At 38.5% G+C, this 16,844-nt stretch overlaps 1 protein-coding gene and 1 non-coding gene across 8 annotated transcripts in view; both read left to right on the plus strand.

The window, feature by feature from the left end:
- Positions 1 to 16,844, plus strand: part of LOC117293300 (cGMP-dependent 3',5'-cyclic phosphodiesterase-like) — a 117,976-nt gene that overhangs the window by 7,003 nt on the left and 94,129 nt on the right. The gene's annotated exons all lie outside the window — the stretch shown is intronic.
- Positions 15,716 to 15,788, plus strand: Trnas-aga. Its single transcript has one exon. It is a non-coding gene; the product is annotated as a tRNA-Ser (tRNA).

Below are 16,844 nucleotides of genomic sequence, written 5' to 3' on the forward strand. Positions count from 1 at the left end.
AGCCTTATCTGCCCCCCCCTCGTGTTCCCTCCTCCCCTCCAGTCCCCCACCCTCGTATTGATTACCCCCTCCTCCCAAGGTCTATAGCTCAGGATGGCGCTGTAGACCCTCGCTGATGATCACGCCTCATGGTGTCAGCCAAACTGCACTGCGTTCAGCCGTGGCAAAGAATTAATCAATATGGATACTTGGCCATGAATGCTGTATTAGATGTTTCATCTTATTATGATATTTTCGCCGTTCCCCCCTAGCTCTTATATTAATGAGAAATTATACATGACAGCTATGTGACAACAACACTACAGGCAGTTGGGTTAGAGTATTATTTGTGCAGTCATTATTTCACAAATTATGTCTACTGGTTATGTATCTTGATAAGTCAAACATAGTTAGACTAACTCATGTTTGTCAAATGACAAGTATAGGCCTATGTCATGTATGTGTGAGTTGCCCCAGGTGTTTGTTTATTTTTTATAAATGTTTTGTTCCTTTTTTTTTTAAAATAATAAAAGAGTTAATAATAAAATAAAATAAAAATAAAATAAATAAATAAACAAACAAGCAAATATCAACACATCTTAAACCAAGATGTCTGTAGGGATGTCAGGCATCATATTCTTTGCCCATGGGGGGAGCAGGGGAACCGTTGAGAGACCATAGCTGCCACAAGAGAAATGTACCAAAATGCCCAAAGTGGCCGCAAGGTTTGACCTATTTCCATTCACAGAAAAGAGGTCATGCCCTGATATGAAATTTTTACGCTGCAGTTTGTAAACATAGTGTACTAATTTGTTGACACAAAACCTAATATTCTGCTTCATGCTAATTCTGTTTGACATTTTTACTGACAAAATTTAATTGACAAAATATTAGCAACATCTGGGTGTTTTTTTATGATTGTACAAAAATGAATGGTTATAGGTTAAATAACCTGCAAAGTCTACTAAAACCCCTGCGCTATTTGAACACGTTGGTCAGCTCTCGTACTTGATTACATTTTTCTACATTTTTCCCAAGGACCAAATAAAATATAATGCTTGATCTTGTTGAGGACACAACTAGTGTGACATTCAACATTAAGTACAATTCTTACTGCTCGAGACAGGGTGCTAGACTAATTTGGTCACATTCAAAATGAACAGATTTTAAAGACATTGGACACTATTGGTAATTGTCAAAGACTATCCTTTACAGTTTGTGTATCTCAACATTATGCATAAAATAACAAACCTGTGAAAATTTGAGCTCAATCAGTTGTCAGAGTTGCGAGATAATAATGAAAGAAAAAAACTACCCTTGTCACACGAAGTTGTGTGCTTTCAGATGGTTGATTTTGAGACCTCAAATTCTAAATCTGAGGTCTCGAAATCAAATTAATGGAAAATTAAGCACTTTAAGCCTTTAAGCACTATTCAAAGGGGGGGAATTGAGTAGGAAAAAGAAGAAAAAAACAACAAAAACAGGTTTGAGTTGCAACTCACTGTACCTAAGATGATATTTGAACTCACCTTGGCTTCAGCATCAATCGTTTTGACCATGTAACTTATACGTCATGCAAGATTTGTAAAATAACTTTAATTACCTTTCCGGTAATTCGTGTATTTTGTTTTTACCCAAGGGGAAAATCTACACCACATTTTGTGCACATCCTTTCTGATGTTTATGTAACAAAATATATCTTTTAATACACAGGCAATGTATGCAATGTTCTTACTACCTAAACTGTTGTTTTTATACTTTTATTTTAATTTATTTCATGATTTAGTGCTTGTCTTTGGTTTTAAAAGCCCTTCTGGAGCTTAAACGTAAATACATAAAAAGTAAATACACATAAATACACATAAATATATAATTAATGGGAAGTGGATGCGATTTCTCTCTATGGGTCTCTATTACTCAAGAAAATTAAAAGTTTTTTATTTTATCAGAGACAAATCCAACATTGAGACAGGATTTTTTCTGAGATATTCTTACCAAGTTATTATTATTGAAATGAAAAGACAAGAAGAAGGAAAAAAAAACCAGAATACAAGTAGACCACTGGATTACTGTGCCAGCGTGAGTTTACTGGCACGCCACACTACCCTGATCATCTGAAATAATTTGTGGATTTCTAATTTCCTGTCTCGGTCCTCTGCTTTAGAAGTTTGTAATTTTGATTAAGTATTGACATAAACGAGCAGATCCCATGCATGTTTGTCAGTGGATTAAAGATTTTGTTTTGTAGCCTCAGCTTGTCTCCTCGTCCCCCCTCTGTCTTCTTAAAGCTCTGTTGATTCTAAGATGATATTTGAGCTCACCTTGGCTTCAGTATTAATCGTTTTGACCATGTAACTTATACGTCATGCAAGGTTTGTAAAATAACTTTAATTACCATCCCGGTAATTTGTGTATTCTGTTTTTACCCAAGGGGAAAATCTACACCACATTTTGTGCACATCCTTTCTGACGTTTATGTAACAAAATATGTCTTTTAATACACAGGCAATGTATGCAATGTTCTCACTACCCACACTGTTGTTTTTATACTTTTGTGCTTAATTATTTTAGGATGTAACTAAATTGAAACAATGTTCTCAGAATGTTTTTGATTTAGTGCTTGTCTTTGGTTTTAAAAGCCCTAAAATCTGGAGCTAAAAGGTAAATACATAAAAATAAATATACATAAAAATATAATTAATGCGTAGTGGATGCCATTTGCATATTTTGGAATGCAGTTTTTGTTTATTGGCCTGATTACACTAACTTGTTCATGGGGAGAACCCGGGCTTATGGCTGAAAATATTTAGTGGGCTTGTTCTCCCAAGACTGGAGTCAAAACGAGAAAAAGACTTCCTGACTTAGTTACACCACCAACTGTTTTTTTTTTAAATAATTTTATTTCAACAAGCATTAAGACATGTGGGAAAAAATGTATCTCATTTTACTCTATGGGTATTATACCTCATTTCTCAAGAAAATTAAAAGGTTTTTTTTCATTTCATCTGAGTCAAATCCAACTTTGAACCTGATTTTTCTGAATATTACACACCGCAGTATTATTATTGAAATGAAAAGACAAGAAGAAGGGAAAAAAAAACCCAAAACACAAGTAGACCACTGGATCACTGTGCGAGCGTGAGTTTACTGGCACGCCACACTAACCTGATCATCTGAAGTAATTTGTGGATTTCTAATTTCCTGTCTCGGTCCTCTGCTTTTGAAGTTTGTAATTTTGATTAAGTGTTGACATAAACGAGCAGATCTCATACATGTTTGTCGTTGGATTATAGATTTTGTTTTGTATCATTAACTCGTCTCCCCCCCCCCCCCCCCCCCCCCCGTCTTCTCAAAGCTCCGTTGATATTGATTTTGGCTTTGAGGTTGAAATAAGTAGACATGATTGGTGGTATGTTGTCGTGTTCCCTTGGACTGTCCGTCAACTTTTTCTGAGAATGACCAAGCGACATCAGTAATGTCGATACATCACTAAGTAGCGCACTGAGAAACTGGCAGTATGAACAGTATATTTAAAGCCCCTGAATATAAGGATTCGAACTGCCTCGAGCAATCTCGGTGGTCTAGTTGGTAAGATAATGCTCTAGAATTGCAAGTGTCCTGGGTTCAAATCCCACTCGAGTAATATGCCTGTGATTTTTTCACTGGACTCAGTAAAGCACTGAGTATACGGTGCTTACACACATCGTTGTACGGGAAAAACCAAAATTATCATTCTTTATCCCCAATGCAAGTTTTCTATTAAAACCTGAATATAAGTTTAGAATTCCTACAATAAATTTTTCTGCCTGCCTATGGACAAATAATTGGTGGAAACAAAAGTGTGTTACAGTTAGTATTTCAGGGATGAGAAGTTTCAGACTTGATCTGACAAAGAAAAATTTACTAGAGCAGGATTTCGAAGCAACGCCCTTCGAATTTAATGTGCTTTCACTCTCCCAACTGAGCTATCTAGAGTTTTGGTCGCATTCTCCTCACTTTTATCTGAAATCAGAGGGCGGAGTTAACAACAAATGCTGTATTTTTCTCCAAATAAAATAATTCATGCCCTTTATCTATTTCTCTATTGCTGAGGATACTGTTCCTTAAAGCTCATTGAAATCTACACTCTTAATGTAAAAGAGTGAAAATTTCACTCTCCTGTCCAAGTGGTGTAAGTTTCGCTCTTTTGAGAGTGAATGCAATTGGTGTCACTCTTTTAGTGAGTGAAATTGGAACGAACTTTACTCTAAATCGAGTTAAAAGTACCGTATTTCACTCTAAAAAGAGTCCTCCATGTGGCTCTATGCAGAAGTAGGACGGTGGACAAAACGAGTGGTTTTTCACTCTTTTCCCAGTAAGAGAGTATAGCTCCAGGGGTTACCAAAAGGTGGACATGCCATAATTTTAACTAAGATCTGGATCCCAGTTTCCGACTTGTGTGCCCAGCAATGACCCCTTTTAATTTATTGTCAAATTAGGGACAAATATATTTGTTTTCAGCAGGTAGAATTAGATGAATAATATATGAATGTTAAAATGTCCTTGTGACACATCCCATGAAATTTATTCAGCCTACTTGTGAACAAATAAGTGGTGTAAACTGATTATTTGCATATTAAAGGTATCTATAATGGTCAAATCAAGGACAAGTATATTATTTACTTTCGTTAGTAAAAATTTGATGAATAATATGTGAATGTTTAAGTGTCCTCATTATGCATCTCATGAATTTATTCTGCAAGCCTGTTGACAAATAATTTGTGAAAATATTAGCATTTGGAGGGCCGAAACATGTTTTCTATCGTTTCTAATCTATAATTGTCAAATCAAGGACATATATTTTGTAGTATAAATTACATGAAAAGTATGTGAATGTTAAAATGTCATTGTGACACATCGCATGAAACTATTCAGTTTGCCTGTGGACAAATGAGGGAATCAATGTGTGGTGAAGAAGTTTTCAACTAGTGGTTTAATCCCAAGGAGGCCTGAATCTTGATAATTTTATCGAGACGAAGTCAAGATAAATTATGAAGAACCAGGCCTCGGCATGTTTAAACCACTAGTTGAAAACCGATTTTAACACACTTTGATTCCCTTTCATAAATACCTTTTCGGTATAAAAACATCAACACTTTTTGGTCAAAAAGTAAAATAAATGCAATAATTATAATTGTTCAATGATTTCTTTCAATATAACACCCCTCCAGCTATGAAATGGTAAGGCCCTTGGGTAAACAACTCCTTATAAGAAGATTGCTGTGTGTGTCGCGCGTGATGTGGCACAACTGTCCTGGCTGTTGCTCTCGACCAATAGGAATGAAGAAACTGTCGTATAAGCACAGGTGCAAGCTCGCATGTCACGCCCATGTTTCAACACTTTTTAGTGATCATTATCAAAGGTTTTAACACCCCCAAGTGACAAGCTCTCCACCAATAGGAATAGTGAAACTGTCTTAGGTATTTATGAATATTGGTTTAAACTAAATAATAGCCTTCCAGAAAGACTCTGTTAGGGTCGGAACATCAGGCCGTTAACTATTAATTGTATGTGCATATTAAACATCTGTTATATATCTGCTTTCACTACCGAAGTAAAAATGAGATGAATAGTTTATGAATGTTAAAATGTCTTTGTGTCACATCACATGTGTTATGCGAAAGACTAATAGCAAACTAATCAAGTGTTGAAATGTCAGCTTGTATCATGAAATGTCAAAGCTGGCAAAAAAAAAAAGTCATCCCAGCATAGATAAAAGAGACTAAGAGAGAGGTTGACCAACTTTGGGTTTGTCTTTGACTTTGTATGAAACTGTCCTCCCATGGCAATATGGATGTTTCCATGCAGTTAATCTGTGTATTTATAAGTCCGGGCTGGTAACCAACCCTTGAGCCATTCGATCCATCAAGTATCTTTACCCCCTCATCCTGTGTGCTTTCATAACAGGATAAAATAACAAGCCGAAGATTCCGCCCGGTCTGAATTTACATCCATCTAGACACCTTTGCCAGCTTTGGCCCATGTGATACGCTCTCCCTTCTCTGCTCGTCTCCAAATCACCAAGGGGGGATTGTTCCTCCGTTCTTTCTTAAAGTGACGGTGTCGTACAACTTAAAAAAATATACTTGCTGAAACGGTGTTGTCTTCAGGTTGCATAGTGTCGATAAATTGGAAGAAACTATCATTAAATAGTAAACTTGCGGGTACAACCATGTGTAAATCACTTCTTGTGAGTGTGTTGGCTCTGAAAAGAGCTTGTGTGGTCTTGACGTTTCGAATAGCATACTCTGCTTGTCTTGAGGAGAATGCAGGACTTTTGGTGGTGGTGATAGAGCTTGAGGGGTGCACAGGCAGTGTTGTCGCCAACGATTACACATCTACATGTATAAGATGTAATGCGAATTAAGGTTTAGAAAGGATTTGGGAAGAAGTTGTCAAAATTTGCTGGATACACTCACAATACATTTACAGTAATATGAAGTAATTAACCACAAGGAAAACTGACTGTGTAGATTTTAAACAATTTTGGCTGAAACAAAGACAACTTGACTGGAGCGGGACTTGGACTAACAACCTCCAGATTAACGTTCCAGCACTCTACCAAAAACAGGGTGTCCAAATTTTAAAAAACGTGTTCAAAAGACACAGACCCCCTCTGGCTAACACACTATTCCATGAATTTAACCTGTCATGTAATAAACGACAAGGGAAACTGACTGGGTTAATATTTAATGATTTGGGGTTGAACTTTGAAAAATTGCCGTAGGAAGTTTTGCGATGTGAAATAACCTGTGATAACTAAATGGAAAATTGTTGCTCCTGTGTTTGGCAAATCAGTGTGTAAAAAAATCACATTTTTTTAAAGGACTTTTACAGAAAGTATATGCTATGTATTGTAAGGTGAGTGTTTAGTAATGAACTTGTACACGTTTCTTTGTTAAACTATTGGAATTTCATGCTCTTTTGTCATTAGGCAAAGCAGTGTGTACATTTTCTGTAAGGTTTTAAAGCGTCAAATTCCTTTTGACACAATGCTCTTGAAGATGTCATTCAACTTACTCAGGATGATTGGTACCAACACAAAGTTAGCCTTCAGCTTAAAAAAAGACGTCAAGTAATCTTTCAGATGATCACCCAAACAGAACCATGTGTTTAACTCAAAAGCGTCTCTTTCTTTCTCTCCATCCACCCCTTGGGGTTCTCACATCTTTAATGTCACAGCTCGGAGACAATGTAATAAATTCACCAAATGTTTGCCGGAACGTGCCTCACCGCAGCTGTAAATATACGCTGCGAGAGCGTTGATGATTAATGCAAACACCCTTAAGTCAATGGACTCGATGCTGCAGGTTTTTTTTCTTTTTACATCCCTTGGTTTTCATTATATGAAAGAATCGCCAACAAAAAACCTGAGCGCCTTGTAACAAAACAAACTGTTTGCCACTTTGAATATTTACGATGAAATTGAGTTTCTGAAGTAGTGTTGAGAGTTTGTTCCTACGTTAATCAGTATTTTTTGACTATTTTGAAGAGTCTGATGTTTTTTTTTAATACAACAATTATCTTTTCTATTTGAGACTTACATTTATTATACTCAATCTACCATCAAGAACTTTATCTATGGTAGTTTTGAAGGACAGAATTGGAAGCAATGTGAAAGTCTTAAAGACACTGGACACTATTGGTAATTGTCAAAGACTAGTCTTCTCACTTGGTGTATCTCAACATAAGCATAAAATAACAAACCTGTGAAAATTTGAGCTCGATTGGTCGTCGGAGTTGCGAGATAACTATGAAAGAAGAAAACACCCTTGTCACACGAAGTTGTGTGCTTTCAGATGCTTGATTTGGAGACCTCAAATTCTAAACTTGAGGTATCAAAAACCAAATTGGTCGAAAATTACTTCTTTCTCAAAAACTACGTCACTTCAGAAGGAGCCGTTTCTCACAATTTCTTATACCATCAACCTCTCCCCATTACTCGTTACCAAGAGAGGTTTTATGCTGATAATTATTTTGAGTAACTACCAATAGTGTCCACTGCCTTTAAAGTCCCCAAGCTTATTTTTTTTGAGAGGTAGAATTTTGTTCCACGGGTGTGGCTGAGGCATTTTTATGTGTGCACAGATATTCACTTGTGTCAGCCCTGAGCATTGACTTCTCAAGTTAGCCTAGTGGTTTCGGTTCCTGCCTCTCATATCTGTGGATCCTGGTTCGAATCCCACATCAGACCGGAGCCTTGTACATGTGGATTGGTTTCTTTTTCAGTACCCCCCTGACTGCTTGGGTTTTCCCTACTGACCCATTTCACCTGATGTCACCATCAGAATAATCTTGGATGCGCCATTTTGGTGGGCAATGTCAGCGTGTGTTATTCAGTGAAGTGCGCATTTTTAGGTGACGCGGCGTTTACACGTAAGCCTATTGACCACCAACATGGTGAGCGTGGCATCAGCCGCCGCGTGTGACGCGCGTGCAAGTGGTCAATAGGGGTTTTTCTTCCAAGCCTGAATCTGAAATTTCTCTATTATCTTCTCTACAAAAACTTGGTATGATGTTGCCATTAGGTTGCTTTGCCGGCTATGTAATTAAGGTTCAGATTCTTGACATCGCTGTGAGGAGTTAGCAATCCTATAAAATGTCCTTGTACATGTCAGGGAAATGGACCATACTGCCTTGTTCCTGTACATTTCTGCTAGGTGAATGGGTTTCTTTCTGGATTCTCTCAAGTGGTGCATCTATTTTCTCTAGATGTTTGGTTTGTCTTTACTGGTGACTATCCTATCCCCACTCTCTGTTGTATTGATTTTTGCTCTTCTCGTCTTCTTTATTGTATTTAAATTTGGTCATTTTATTTAAATATTTTTAGTATTTTTATGTATTGTTGCTTAGGTTCTTGACGTTAGGGCGAGGTGCTGGTTAACTCTCACCTCTAGTATTTTTTAAACATGGTTTGCTCCTGGTGGTTTTATTTAGTTTTAATTTGTTACCCTTCTTGTGGTTTTTAAACTGCCTTTTCTATATTTAGTGCTGTTTTTAAAATAATTATTGTTTGTTTTAGTGGAAAGCGCCTTGAGGCCTGGCATAAAGCCTTTATAAAAATACTCTTTTATTATTATTATTATTATTATTAATACAGAGCATTTTCCTCCTCGGTATCATTAAAAGGGTTTGGGTACATTTTGTACGACACAAAACACAGTGTCCACAGATTTACATTCAACTTACAGGGTTTGAAGATAATGACGGTAGAAAGCTTCCCTTAAAATATTAACAGCCTTAATATATTACGTAAAACAATGTCATTAAAACAATTATCGTCTCTGGAGACGAAAATTATTTTTGCATGTACAACCAATTTCAAGACTCTCCTGAAAACATTGCTCTGCGATATTCACTTTGATTCTCAAAAAGAAATACTACTAATGAAGCTGAAACTTGTACAGGTAAATTATACTACATACATCTTCATTCACAGTGAGTAGGGATTCATGTCATGGCCCAAAACTTGATCTACAAAAGGTATCAAAACACTTTAAAGAAAGAAGTTGGTATCAAAATAATGTAAAGGGCTCAGAGTTAACCCATTTGATCGCTAAGCTTGATGAATTTATGCTGAAATGCATCATGTCAGGAATAAAGCCTTTTAGTTTTATCTGTGAGTCTGTATAGACTTGCATGGCGAACAAGATTTACTGCCTCTAGGCTTTCCATGTAAAGTAAAAACAAGGTGATTATTCCATGTATATGAAATTTGTATTTTTACATGTGAATCCGTCTGCGGATGCTGCTGATGATTCCCCCTTGTTTTGTTCTTCTCTTGGTTGTTAGTGACTGCACATGTATAAATCCACTCAGTAATGATCACTGCCTGATTGCTAAACATTGGGGGGCTTAAAGTATTAACCTCACGACCCATATTTCAAGGTGGGGCGGGGGGGGGGGGGGGGGTTTCATTCAGTATCGGAACGACCTTCCGAAGATTGGATTTTTTCTCTGGATGCAAGTGGAATCCTGTCAAGTCGGGACTTATATGACGAATCAGCATCGTTAGGTAAGATGATACCCTCTAATTGATGTCATTAGGGGAGAGCACGCCAGAGGGACTTAAAGTCGTGACTGGAATGCTTGGCTATCCGGATCTCATGGGCTCTTGTGGTCGTGAAACAGAGCACGCTGCCCATCAACAACAACGGGTTGCTCTGTCGAGGGTTGATGATGAGGAGGCTAGTGTCGCTGTGGAGTGTTATAGGGGACTTCCTGGTGGTGGTGGTTCGTATCCAATGTTAATCTTCTTTGGGAGTCGCCTTCAACTGCAGAGAAAGTGTAACAGTAAACAAGGATCTAGCGAGACTGATATTGGATTTTTAGAGTTTGCTGGACATTGTAGATATTTGACATCGAGCAAGATGCTCTACAAATATAACTTTTGTTTAGTGACTGCTACTGATCCTGCACAGCTGATCATCCAATGCCCTTGTATAATAAATCCCACTTAACCATAAGTGCTCCTCTGTACCCAGGTATTGAAAATGGTGACTGTAAGGCCAAATTATTGAGTTTGAACTCATTGGCATGCATAAGCTGCTAATGGTTGTATGCTAATTATGTTCTTGGAATGATTTGCATTTTCCGTATGAGCAGGGCTCAGTTTCATAGAGCTTCTTAACCACAAGAAATACAATGCCATTATCAGTTTTCCTCGTATCAATTTATATATTCGGTTTGCGGTAACGACACGTCTATATCTACTTTGCAATGTAGAGTTTGTTCTTGGCAAATACTCATTGTACATGTAGGTCTTAACTTTTATTCTACTGCCGCAGAATAGATTTCGGGAGACTACTTAGTTCTGAAAAGAACTGTCCTGACAATGACTAGAGCAAGCTAGTTGAAACATTGAAACCAATTAAGAACTCACTTCAGTGAAGTTAAGAATGAGAATTCCCCTGGATCCATTAAGCTAAAGTAGTAGTCTTGGTCAATTTGCCCAGGTAGTAGTTAATTAAGGACAGTCTTTTCAGAAACTAAGTAGTCTCTCGAAGTCCGAAATCTACTCTGCGGCAGTGCAGTGGAATCAACAGCAAGACGGTTCCAAAAGATGAAAATCTACCCAGCAAAGTAGATTTATGGTGTGACTGCAAACCGAATATTCATTTCTGCATATCATTAAATGAATTCAATTTGGTGTTGTGTGGATCCATTCGGCTGTCCAAGGACATGTCATATCTACGTCAGCATGTTCAATGTGCGTCAGAGCAGAATTAACTCCCTTTCATACGAATGTCATTTCATTACATTTCATTGCATTTTCAAGTTGTTTCTTCTCTTACACCATTTAAAAACAAAACAACATTGGGTGGTAATTTGAAGGGAGTTCTTTCTACATATGTTGAAGAAAGGATCAGGGGGGAAAATCCATTGGAATTTGTATGCCTTGAGATTCATTCAGAATTTTCCATTCAGAAATGACACATAATGGTCATGGAATCTCTTTCGAGGAAACGGACATTTAGAAATAGACACTTTTACAAAGCATTTTTTGTATACCAAAACAATGCTTGAGGCACTTGACGTTTTAAGTCTCTGAGTCTTTTAGTGACAAGAATGAAACATGGTTGGTTGTTTTGTTCAGAGATTTTGTGCTTGCCGTCATATTAAGACTTATCAAATTGTGAGGTTTTTTTTCTGATTATTACTATTAGCAATTCTGTATGTTGTCTTTAACAGAAACAAAATTTCTACAACATATAATTTATAACATAACATTGCATTTTTGGGTGGTAACCCTTAACTGTGTGTGTCAGGAGTAAAGTTTCTCCCCGGCCTTGACAAGTTTGACATTTCCATGGCCTTGCAAAGTGTCACTCCTATATCCTCCAACTCTTCAATGCAGTACGGCCTGGGGTTAGAAGACTAACCACATTCAGCAATGTTCCTGGATACATTTTGTGCATAAGTGATGTGCTGAACGAGAGATGGTGTTACTTGCAGCTTCTCAAATAACATGCTCTATTAACTTCAACATAAATCACAGTGGGAATTTGTACGGAGCTTTGCAGGCATCTCTAACCCAGCGTGGAATAATTCTCAGTATGTATGACATTTCAATGGGGTAGTTGTTGATGTTTATTTTTAAGTCTCAATTTAGTTGTTGTTTGAGCAACCGGCACACAACTATTTAACATGAATGTCGTAGGAAGTGTTTTTAGGATTGCCTGTTTCAGGACGATTTTACGTCATATCATAATCCCCAGAGAACTGAGAGCAGCATGATGGTGGCTCGATAAGCTGGGATGAAAAGAATGCATACGATAATAGGTTGGAATAATTTGCTGGATGCAGGTGGAGTGGAGTCCTATAAGTGCTCGATTTAGTAAGGTATTAGGCATAGCCTCACCGGACTGCCTCCTGCCTCATAGGAGATGTTGGGTGGATATCGTCAGCAAAATGTGTCAAACATTCACATGTTCCAAATGGTCGCTACATCTGTGGGTTGTACTGTTGGTGGAATGCACAGTCAAGTTGTGTGTATCTAGTTTTCTTGGAACGCAGTTAAAATTTGTGTTGATTAATTTTTATTTATTTACAATTGAACATGCGCTGGTGGGAAAAATTTCATTGAGACTTGTGTCAAAATGTTCATTAAAATATGGGTTGATGTGAAAACTTCCTTGGAATGGTGACTGATGTGAAAATTGTCATTAGAATTTTGGACTGATGTGATAATTTTCATTGACGTGTTGGCCGAAAAAGTTCATAAATTAACTCTGCCCTGTATTTTCCCCTTTAAAAGCCCGTGTTGTGTACTTCAACATGCATAGGAGTATGTGTGTAGCTACATTTAAACAGAGTACGCCACACTCTGTAGTGCTCAATCAGTTACAAGTGAAGAGAGCTTTGCTTTTAGGGTGTCTAGATCTCCAGTTCCTGTCCCCGTTGGCAGAGGAGCTTAGTGCTCTGTGTCCATACACCTGTATAACATCAATTTGTAGGACCGACTGTTTGCCAAAAGCCTGCAGACGACAAACGCTGAGACTTCCCATCAGCCTGTGTCGGCTGAAACAATTACGAGGGGGAGGGGGAGGGGGCTAAAGGAAACCCCTAAGGGGGGACAGGGTCAAGTGCCTGGGTTACTACTACTACTACTACTACTACTACTACTACTACTACTACTACTACTACTACTACTACTACTACTACTACTACTACTACTACTACTACTACTACTACTACTACTACTACTACTACTACTACTACTACTACTACTACTACTACTACTACTACTACTACTACTACTACTACTACTACTACTACTACTACTACTACTACTACTACTACTACTACTACTACTACTACTACTACTACTACTACTACTACTACCACTACTACTACTACTACTACTGTTACAAAGGATACCGATTGCTGAGTTTGTGTGTGTGGAAAGTCTGCACCGGATTGGCTGAAGTAGATCGGCAAACGTTGAGGAGGAATACAGATTGCCCGAGGGGCTTATAATACTGTTATTACAACCACTAGTATTTAACCTATCTTCAGATATATCTAGGTCCGCTGTCATAAAGGTGTTAACCTGCAAGCGTGTTTGTGTACTTTGTTATTTGTTTTTTGCATATAAAAAAAAATGTGAAGAAGCCAAATAGTTTTTCATAAACGATAGTGAATGCTCACGATGGGTTTGCACTGTTGCATCAGACAGCTGCTTTCATTAACCACCAGGGCCCAATAAGCCATAATTTGCGAGTTAAATTTGAATAATGTCAGGTACAATGACTTGCTTAGTAATAGTTACAATGCACGCCTTACATTTGAATTTCTCAGAGTATCGAAACAGTTGCTACGCCACGTGATGAGCGTCAAGCTTTTGTTTAACAACCTCCAGGATGAGCAAACCCTGGCACCATTGTGCCATACACATCCATTCAGAATTGTGTATGGATGCTCGCCGTCTCTTACATAACTACGCAAAAGCTTGTCCCTAATCAAGGGGCGTAGCAACTGTCTCGATAGACCCCTTTTTGCTATGAAAAGTCGCCATCTTGTAGGGCAAACCGTATGCGCGTCCGAACGCGTACATCATTGAAGCACGCAGCACGCAAATTAACATCCCAGTTTGATTTCTACTGCACATGCACGCACGCACGCACGCACGCACGCACACGCACAGACACCTTCTTGTAGGTCAGATATTTGAGCCGCGTGACGTCAAATTCAATACGGTCTATAGTCTGAGGAGTGAGGCATTCAAATGTAAGGTGTGCATTGTAACCAAGCAAGTCATTGTACCAGACATTATTTAAATCTAACTCACAAATGGCTTATTTCATGGCTCTGCTTATCGCCGAATTCTGTAATGATCCCCATTCTTTGTTTGCATTGCATAAGCACCAAATTTATGCGCTAGCTGTGTAAGCGTAGAGTACGGCTAGTATAACTCAGTTGGTAGAGCGTTGGCATGTTAATCTGGAGGTTGTTGGTTCAAATCCTGCTCTAGTCAATTTGTCCTTGTTCAACCTCTAACTCAAGTAACAGATTTCTAACTGTGTCTAATACTGCATAGTATGCCTTTAAGGCACATCATACTTTGAAGAGATTATCCGTAAATCTGCGTAATGAAGATAATAAAGTCTGGATAGACTATTGCAGAGGATAAGATTAAGAAATTGGGGGGGGGGGGAGTTAAAAGAAGGAAAGACCAAACCAGGGCAATTGGCTTAGATGGGTATCCATGCACCTGTTTTGAATTCTGGTTAATCTCAGACAATTAGCTCTGCGGAAGAGAAGATCTGGCGAGATCTGGCGGCATGAGTCTCTACAGTCCAACAACATTAACCACTGACGCGCTTGGATGGGATGGAGAGTCAGTGAAGTGTGGAAGATTGGTGCCTGCAATCTAGAACCAGCCCCTACCCTCTCAAATCTTTTGGAAAGTGGCATCAAAAATGGATGTCCACTGACAAGAAACATATTGTCATACGGACAAAAAATAATATATTTATATAGTTGCTCTTAAGAAACAATGGTTTTGCTTGAGTGGTTTGAATGGACTGGAGAAGGATGGCTATGTCTGGGATGTGATACAATGATGTAGAGCTGTTAAATATCACCAGGGTTAGACTGGAATGCACAAGCCACAACAAACATTGACATACAACGTACATTTAAACCAGGGTCCGGACAATAAATAGGCCAAGTAAAAAAAAACAATAAAAAAAAAAAACAATAACAACAACACCAGTTGATCCTCCTTGCCCTTATAAATTTTTTTAAATTTCAAAGTTTATTTTTTGGTCTTTAAAAGACTGAATTTTTCATGTATTTTAGCTTTGCACCATTCTTTCAGAGAATTAAAAAAATTAATATTTTCTACTTGAAAGGAGCTCCATGACCTTTGCCCCTTTGCTGCTCTAAGAGAGAACACATTTAATAGATGTTAAATTTGCATCGGGGATAAAGAATATTAATTTTGGTTTTTACCCATACACCGATGTGTGTTAGCACTGTATACTCAGTACTTTCCCGAGTCCTGTGAAAAAAAAATATCACAGGCATGTTACTCGGGTGGGATTCGAACCCACTACCCCTGCAATTCTAGAGCAGTGTCTTACCAACTAGACCACCGAGGCCGCCCGGCAGCTAGAGGCAGTTCGGTACCCGTACTCGTTGTGGTACCCGCTGCCAAAACAAAGGATTCGAACTGCCTCTAGCTGCCGGGCGGCCTCGGTGGTCTAGTTGGTAAGACACTGCTCTAGAATTGCAGGGGTCGTGGGTTCGAATCCCACCCGAGTAACATGCCTGTGATATTTTTTCACAGGACTCGGGAAAGTACTGAGTATACAGTGCTAACACACATCGGTGTATGGGTAAAAACCAAAATTAATAGAGAACACATTGTCGACTAAAGTTTAACATTGGAGAGAACGGGTCACAAACAGCACAGATCTTAGCTGGTAACCTTTCTTTTCTTAGCATATATTTTTTTTTTTCGCGAGTCAGGTCATAAACAGTGTTGATGATATGCAGTTGATTTCACAAAACTCTAGGATTAATCCTATCTAGAGTTAGGACGAGTAAACCGTCCTAACTAAGGATGGGTTCAATGCGTCCTAACATCTTCGGATACGGAACTGAACTCCTCCTAAGTCCTAAGATTAACCCAAAGGTAGGAAGAGTTTGGCGAAATCGACGAATGATATCTTTCTAGCATATCTTTCTTGTACCTGAGTCAGGTCCGGATGCTTAAAAAACAGCTAAGCAAAAAACGGCCCAAGGTCTTTTTACACCTCACTGTACTACTTGTATATTTATACTTGCACAGTTATTCGATAATGAGTAAATTCGATCAATACATTATTTAATACACATGAGCTTCACGGCGAAACAATATAGCACAGCGTCGGGAAGTTTGTGCAGTGCGAATGACCAAATTAGATTAGGAAATTAGTGGGAGATCGATTCACTGGCTGTGTGCACTGATCACTCGCCAGTAAATAGATGAGGACAACTAAGTGCAAGAAACCACGCAGCTTCGGTGCCTCTGCGTACATGCATCATCCTCAGCTCATCCCCCGAAGAGCGTACGTCCTTGGTGCTTCCGATGTAAACAGAATGATAAATTCACAGTGCCGTTAAATTAAGTCTTTACTTGCTGTAATCAATGAGTAGTCAGGATTGCTGGAAGCTGTGGTGTTTTGTTTTCTTTCTGTGTCTTCTCTTCATATTTTGAGGAATTGTATTCTAGGAAGTATGGTTTAACTTCAGCATCGGATGATATCAGCGCCAGGTGCACATGCCAGGTTTGGGTTATTGCAGGTCTTCTTCTTCAGCTGCCCCACGCATCTGGAAC

Source organism: Asterias rubens, chromosome 8 (assembly GCF_902459465.1).
Source record: "Asterias rubens chromosome 8, eAstRub1.3, whole genome shotgun sequence".
Taxonomy (NCBI): Eukaryota; Metazoa; Echinodermata; class Asteroidea; order Forcipulatida; family Asteriidae; genus Asterias; species Asterias rubens.